This window comes from Dasypus novemcinctus, chromosome 1 (genome assembly GCF_030445035.2).
Source record: "Dasypus novemcinctus isolate mDasNov1 chromosome 1, mDasNov1.1.hap2, whole genome shotgun sequence".
NCBI lineage: Eukaryota > Metazoa > Chordata > Mammalia > Cingulata > Dasypodidae > Dasypus > Dasypus novemcinctus.
In genome coordinates, this window is record NC_080673.1 from 128,085,733 (window position 1) to 128,092,576 (window position 6,844).

The window sequence follows — 6,844 nt, forward strand, 5'->3', positions numbered from 1 at the left end:
TCAAAGCATTATAGGGCATCAATTTGTGCTTTAAATACATCAACCAAGAGGGGACAATTAGTACTCACAGAAAAAGGAGAAAACTTAAGTTGTGAAACCATGAGTGTTTTTGCTAACCAGGCTGATCAGAGTGGCATAAATACTGGAACACACTGACATTTAGAATTGGAGTTAAATGAATAGAATACAATACTTGTTCTCCTGAATTTTATACAGCCTCCAAGGGCACAGACAGCCACAACTGTCTGCTGAGCTACTTAGAAACAGTCACCCAATGAAAAAGTGAACATTTGAATTTGAAAGGACAGGGGAACAGAATGAGAAAATAATGGGAAAAAATGGAACAGGAACCCAGGGAAATGAATGACAACATGAAATGCACAAACATATGCATGATAGATGTCCCAGAAAGAGAAGAGAAAAGGGGTAGAAAGAATGAAGAAATACTGATTGAAAATTTCCCAACATTTATGTAAGACATGAATATCAATATTCAAGGACAACATACTCCAAACAGAAAAATTCAAAAAATACCTATTCTGAGACATCTACCATTCAGAAGGTCAAAGGCCAAAGATAGCATTTTGAAAGCAGCAAGAGAAGGGCAATGTATTTCTTACAAGGGAGCTTCAATAAGGCCAAATGCCAATCTCTCATCAGAAACCATGTAGGAGAGAAGGCAGTTGTACAGATATATTTAAAAGTACTGAATGAGAAAAACTGCCAGCCAAGAATTTATCTGCCAAAATTATCCTTCAGATATGAAAGTGAGTTAAAAGTCTTTCCAGATTAAGTTAAGAGTATGTTACCAAGAGACTGACTCTACAAGAGAAATTAAAGGGGTATTACAGCCTGAAAGGAAAAGACAAGGGAAAGCACCCTGGAGAAGAGTGTAGAGATGAAGAACATAAGAGAAACTGAGAAGGTTAAATGACAGACAATAGAAAGATATGACAATAGAAAGCCAAGGGATAAAATGGATGAAGTAAATAACATCTTTATAGTAGTAACACTGAATATTAATGGACTGAATCTCCAATTAAAAGAGACTGATAGAATGGAGTTAAAAATATGAGCTATCTATTAATTGTCTACAAGAGAGTCACTTTAGATACAAGGGCAGAATCAGGCTGAAAGTGAAAGGTGGTGAAAAGATACTGCATGTTAATAACCAAAAAAAAGAGATAAAATAGATTTTAAATGCACCTTAGATACAAGGGCACAATCAGGCTGAAAATAGATTTTAAATGCAAAACTGTTATAAGAGATGAAGGTTACTATATAATAGATGATAAAGGTTATTATATATTAATAAAAGGGCCAATTCACCAAGAAAAAATAAGGATTTATGCCCTAACAGAGGCATCCAAAATATATGACACACTGGCAAAGCTGAAGGAAGAAAGAGACATCTCTACAATAGTTGGAGACTTTGAGACTCCTCTCAGCATTAGATAGAACATTTAGACAGAATAAATAAAGAAACTGAGAGCTTGAATAATATAATAAATGAACTAGACCTAACAGACATTTATAGAGCATTACACCTCAAAACAGCAAGATACACATTCTTCTCAAGTGTTCATGGATCTTTCTCCAGGATAGACCATATGCTGGGACATAAGTCATCTCATTAAATTTAAAAACATTGAAATTATATAAACACTTTCTCTGATTATAATGGAATAAAGTTAGAAATTAATGACAGATGGAAAAAGAGAAAATCCAAAAATATTCAGATTAAACAATATATTCTTAAATAATCAGTGGGTTAAAGAAGAAATTTCAAGAGAAATCAGTATATACCTCAAGAAAAATGAGAAGTAGAACACAATATATCAAAACTTATGGGATACAACAAAGGCAGTGCGAGAGGAAAATTTATAGCCCTCAATGCTTATATTAAGAAGAGAGAGCTAAAATCGAAGACCTAACAGCACACCTGGAGGAACTATAAAAACAGCAAACCAATCCCAAAACAAGCAGAAGGAAAGTGATAATAAAGATTAGAACTCTCTGTTCTCATCATTCAGAAATGAGAAGGGTGACATTACCACTAACTCAGCATAAATAAGAGATCATAAGAGAAAACTATGAACAGCTATATGCCAACAAACTGGACAGTGGAGATGGACAAATTCCTAGAAACACATAAACACCCAAAACTGACCCTAGAAGAAATGGAAGACCTCAACAAACCAATTACATGTAAAAGAAATTGAAGCAGTCATCAAAAACCTCCCCAAAATAAAAAGCCCAGGATGAAATGGCTATGCAGGTGAATTCTACCAATCCTTTAAAGAAGATCTAATACCAATCTTGCTCAAACTCTTCTAAAATTGAACAGTAAGGAATGCTACCAAACTCATTTTATGAAATAAGGTCACCCTATTACCAAAGCCAAGTAAATATATTACAAAAAAAAAAATTACAAACCAATTTCTTGAATGAATATAGATGAAAAAAATCCCTAATACTTGCTAACCAAATCCAAAAACAAAAAAAAAAATTACTATGATCAAGTGGGCTTTATACCAGGTATGCATGGGTGGTTCAACATAAGAAAATCAGTTTAATACAGCACATTAATAAATTGAAGAAAAATCATCTGATCATTTCAATAGATGCAGAAAAGGCATTTGACAAAATCCAAAATGCTTTCTTGATTAAAACATTCCAAAAGATAGCAATAGAAGGAAACTCAATATGATAAAAGGTGAATATGTGGAAAATCCACAGCTAAAATTATACTCATTGGAGAAAACCAACAGTTTCTCACTGAGACTGGGAACAAGACAAGTGTTAGAGGTTTGCAGTAATTAACAAGCTGTAGCTCAATTTCCCCTGATATGCACTGGGGAAAGCCTAACCCCATCCCCCATAAGCCTACATGTCCAAGGGCATGGCACTTCCCCACCAGTTTAAATAAAGAAACCACATAGAGATGGGAGTAAAGGGAAATGGAAACCTTCCCTACCTACATATCAGAGGGAGATAAAATTCCTACATAACAAAGAAACATCTGCTCCTGCAGCATTCCAAAAAACCATAACTCCCTAAACCACTATCTTCTATCACTATCAGGGAAAGTTTTCATCTCTAGGGCTTCCTATTGGTCCCTGCACTTCATTCGGACACTCAACCCTCTCCCACCAACTATCATTTCCCCACCTAGGAAAGTTCTGTATAAATTCAAATCCCCCCTTCTAGGAATGGGCTGAAGTCTGTTCTTCAGACCCCTCCATTGGGAGAGCTTCTCAATAAATCTTTCTTTGCCTATAGTCATTTCAGTCTCCGTGTCCCAGTAAGCGCCATATTTTCTCCAACAACAAGAAAGCCCACTCTCTTCACTGTTATACGAAATGGTGCTAGAAGTTCTAGCTAGACCAATTAGTCAAGAAAAAGAAATAGAAGCCACCTTTATAGGAAAGGAAGAAGCAAAACCTTTGTTATTCGCTAATACGATTCTTTCTTAGAAAATTCTGAAAAATCCACAGGTCCTAGAACCAATAGACAATTTCAGCAAAGTGGCAGGACACAAGATTAATATGCAAAAATCAATACTGTATCCATATACTACTAAGGAGCAAAGTGAGAGAGAAGTCAGAAAAAAATCCATTTATAATAGTGACTAAATGAATAAAATATTTAGGAATAAATCTAACCAAGGACATAAAGGACCTGAATTTAGAAAACTAAAAAACATTGCTAAGAGAAATCAAAGATGATCTAAATAGGATATTCTGTGCTCATGGGTTGGAACTAAATATCATTAAGATGTGAATTCTACCCAAACTGAGTTACAGATTTAAAGTAGTCCTGATAAACGTTCCAGTATTCTTATTCGTAGAATTGGAAAAACCAATTATCAAATTTATTTGGATGGGTAAGGGTCCGTGAATAGCCAAAAATATCTTTAAAAAGAAGTTGGAGGACTCTCGCTTCCTGACATAAAAGCATATTATCTAGCTACAGTGGTAAAAAACAAACAAAACAACAAAAAAACCTATGGTACTGACATAAAGATAGACAGATTGACCAATGGAATTGAATCAAGAGCTTAAAAACAGACCTTCACATCTATGGTCAAGTGATTTTTGACAGGGCTGTCAAACCCACTCGGTTCAGAATAGCAATTCAACAAATGGTGCTTGGGAAAATGGATATCCACATCTAAAAGAAAAGAAAGGAGTCTTATCTCACAACTTATAAAAAAATTAACTAAAAATAGATCAAGGACCTAAATATAAAAACTAGAACCATAAAGCTCCTAGAAGAAAATGTAGAGAAACATCAAGATCTTGTGCTTGGTGGTGGTTTCTTGAACCTTACATACCAAAGCAGGAGCTAAGAAAGAAAAAGGAAAAAATAAAAAAAAATAAATGGGACCTCCTTAAAATTAAACACCTTTCTTCCTCAAAAGACTTTTTAAGAAGGTAAAAAGACAGTCAACTCAATGGGAAAAAATGTTTGGAAACTATGTGTTAGATAAGGAATTGATCTCCATGTTATAAAAAGATATCACCCATTGTACACAATCATCATGGCGGCGGCCAGGGGCCCGGATGGTGTGGAGGAGCCTAACATGAACACAGAGGCCCAAGCCAAGGCCACCGAGGTGTCCCCGCGGCCCCTCAACTGTGTGGAGGCCGAAGTCTTGGCCGGGCGGCGATCGAGGGCTCCTGCCTGCCCGAGGTGGCCTGCAGCCCAACCCAGCCCGGGCCCTGGGGACCCTGTGGTCCAGGCCTCAGTCAGCAATGGCCAGGACACGGGTGGCAGTGCAGGCAGGTTGCTGCTGAATCTGATGATCATCTGGAACAAGACCAACGTGAAGTTGCCCCTGGACAGCCCAGGCTCCCAGTTAAAGCAGAGAATTCACTCGATTAAAGGTTTCCCACCTGCCGTGCAGAAAGTCATGTATAAGGGGCTCGTCCTCAAAGATAAGACATTGAGAGAAATAAAAGTGACCGCTGGGGCCAAAATCATGGTGGTTGACTCCACGGTAAATGATGTTTTAACAGTATACACGCCCCAAGATGCTGCGCGGCAGGACACAAAGGCTGATGAGAACAAGAAGGAGCCCCCCTGCAGGCAGAAACAACACAGGAAGGTGAACCTGAAGATGTGATGCCCTCCATTACAGGTACCCAGGAGCGCCTGCCAATCGTACCCTTATCCCACGTGTACAGTAAGTCCCGAAGAAAAGTGAGACTCACCTTCAAGCTAGAACAAGACCAGCTGTGGCTTGGCACAGAAGAGCAGACTGAGAAACTGCCCATGGGCTGCATTAAAAATGTGGTCAGTGAACCTATGAAAGGACACCAAGACTACCACATGATGGCGTTTCAGTTTGGCCCCACAGAAGCCTCTTACTGGGTGGACTTGGTTCCAACTCAGTATGTGGATCCAATCATAGACACTATGCTGGGAAAATGGCAGTATTTTTGAAAGCTCTTTCCCCTCTAGCCCAGGAAACTAATCCAAAGTGAAGGACATTGCTGGGAGAGGCCTGCAGCATCCCTGGATTTCAGAGTTCTGGAACTTTGTTCAAAAAGCAGTTTATATCCAATCTAAGGCGATGTGGTGATTGAAGCCAGAGGTGATGTACTTTCACCATTAGCTTAATTTTAACTTAAAATCATTTAATTAATCTGTGTTCATTTGTATATCTTTCTGACCAGTGGAGGAACAATTGAGTTAGTAGTTGTAATTAGATGACAAAAATACCTGGAGAGAGCTTTTTAGGGGTTATGCTTCAATAACTAATTGAGCTGCCTTTTTATGTTATTTTATTTCTTTGAATTTGAAATAAAGTTTGAATTAAAAAAAGAAAGAAACAGTCACCCAAGCCCTCTTTCTTAGGACAAGTTGTTCAACATAGTTATGGAAATTTGTCATGTTCACAAAGGCCTACTTGCCTCTTGAACCACTCTGGAAAGTTTCTCACATTATGAGTCCTATAGCCCCAAGGACTCTCTCCCAGTCCCCTTAATATTAAGAGCACAGTTATGGGGCTTTGGCTTTACCAAACACAGAACCAGGAGTCTGATTCAGAATGGGGCCAGAAGTCAAGGGGTGGAACCCACCTTAGAATGTGGAAGTTACCTAAGTTGAGTTTAAAATGGGAGTTGGTAAGAATAAATACAAAGACCAGAACACAGATTAGTCTCCACTATCCTACTACATTGACATGTGGTTGTTAATGCACATTTTACCAACTATTTTATAAGTTCTGAAGGCAACAGGGAAGCTTTTGTTACAAAGACAAATCAAAAGTCATTTAAGGGACAATCAACAAGATAGTGGCAGAGTAAAGAGCTCCTAGAGTCAGTTCGTGCTATAGGGCAGTTAGTAATCAACAAGACCTATGGAAAGCACCTGTTTGGGGGCTCTGGGAGACCAGAAGAGCATCCTGCAACATCTTTGAAAGAATGGAAAGAGAAGATTGCCCTTCTGCAGAGAAGATTTGTAAGTAGAGCACTCCATACCACTGAGGTTGGTACTACCCTCCTCCACTGGTGGTACAAGCCACCTCAGGAGCTATTCTGCAGCTGGAATTAGAAGCTCCACTTCCTGAAAACAGGGCAGAAAAAGACAGTTGGGCACCAACTTCAGCTGTTGATTAGTAAAATTGGCGGGCTAAAGTATAATCCTAAGAACAGCTAAAGTTTGAGACTGTCCAAGTAAGAAAGAGGTCAGTAGCTGCCATTTTAATTCTGCCTTTGGCACGATGGGAAGCAGGACAGACTGAAAATCACAGTGCTGGTAGGGACCAGCTTCTTTCCATCCCGATTGGATAGCAGCTCTAGCCTAAGCCCCAGCCCCTCCTCAGGCAGGGAGGAAG

At 38.7% G+C, this 6,844-nt stretch overlaps 1 pseudogene; it reads left to right on the plus strand.

Annotated features, from left to right (window-relative positions):
* Positions 1-4,534: 4,534 nt before the first annotated feature.
* On the plus strand, positions 4,535-5,448 carry LOC101443623 (ubiquitin domain-containing protein UBFD1 pseudogene; annotated as a pseudogene).
* The last annotated feature ends 1,396 nt before the right edge of the window (positions 5,449-6,844 follow it).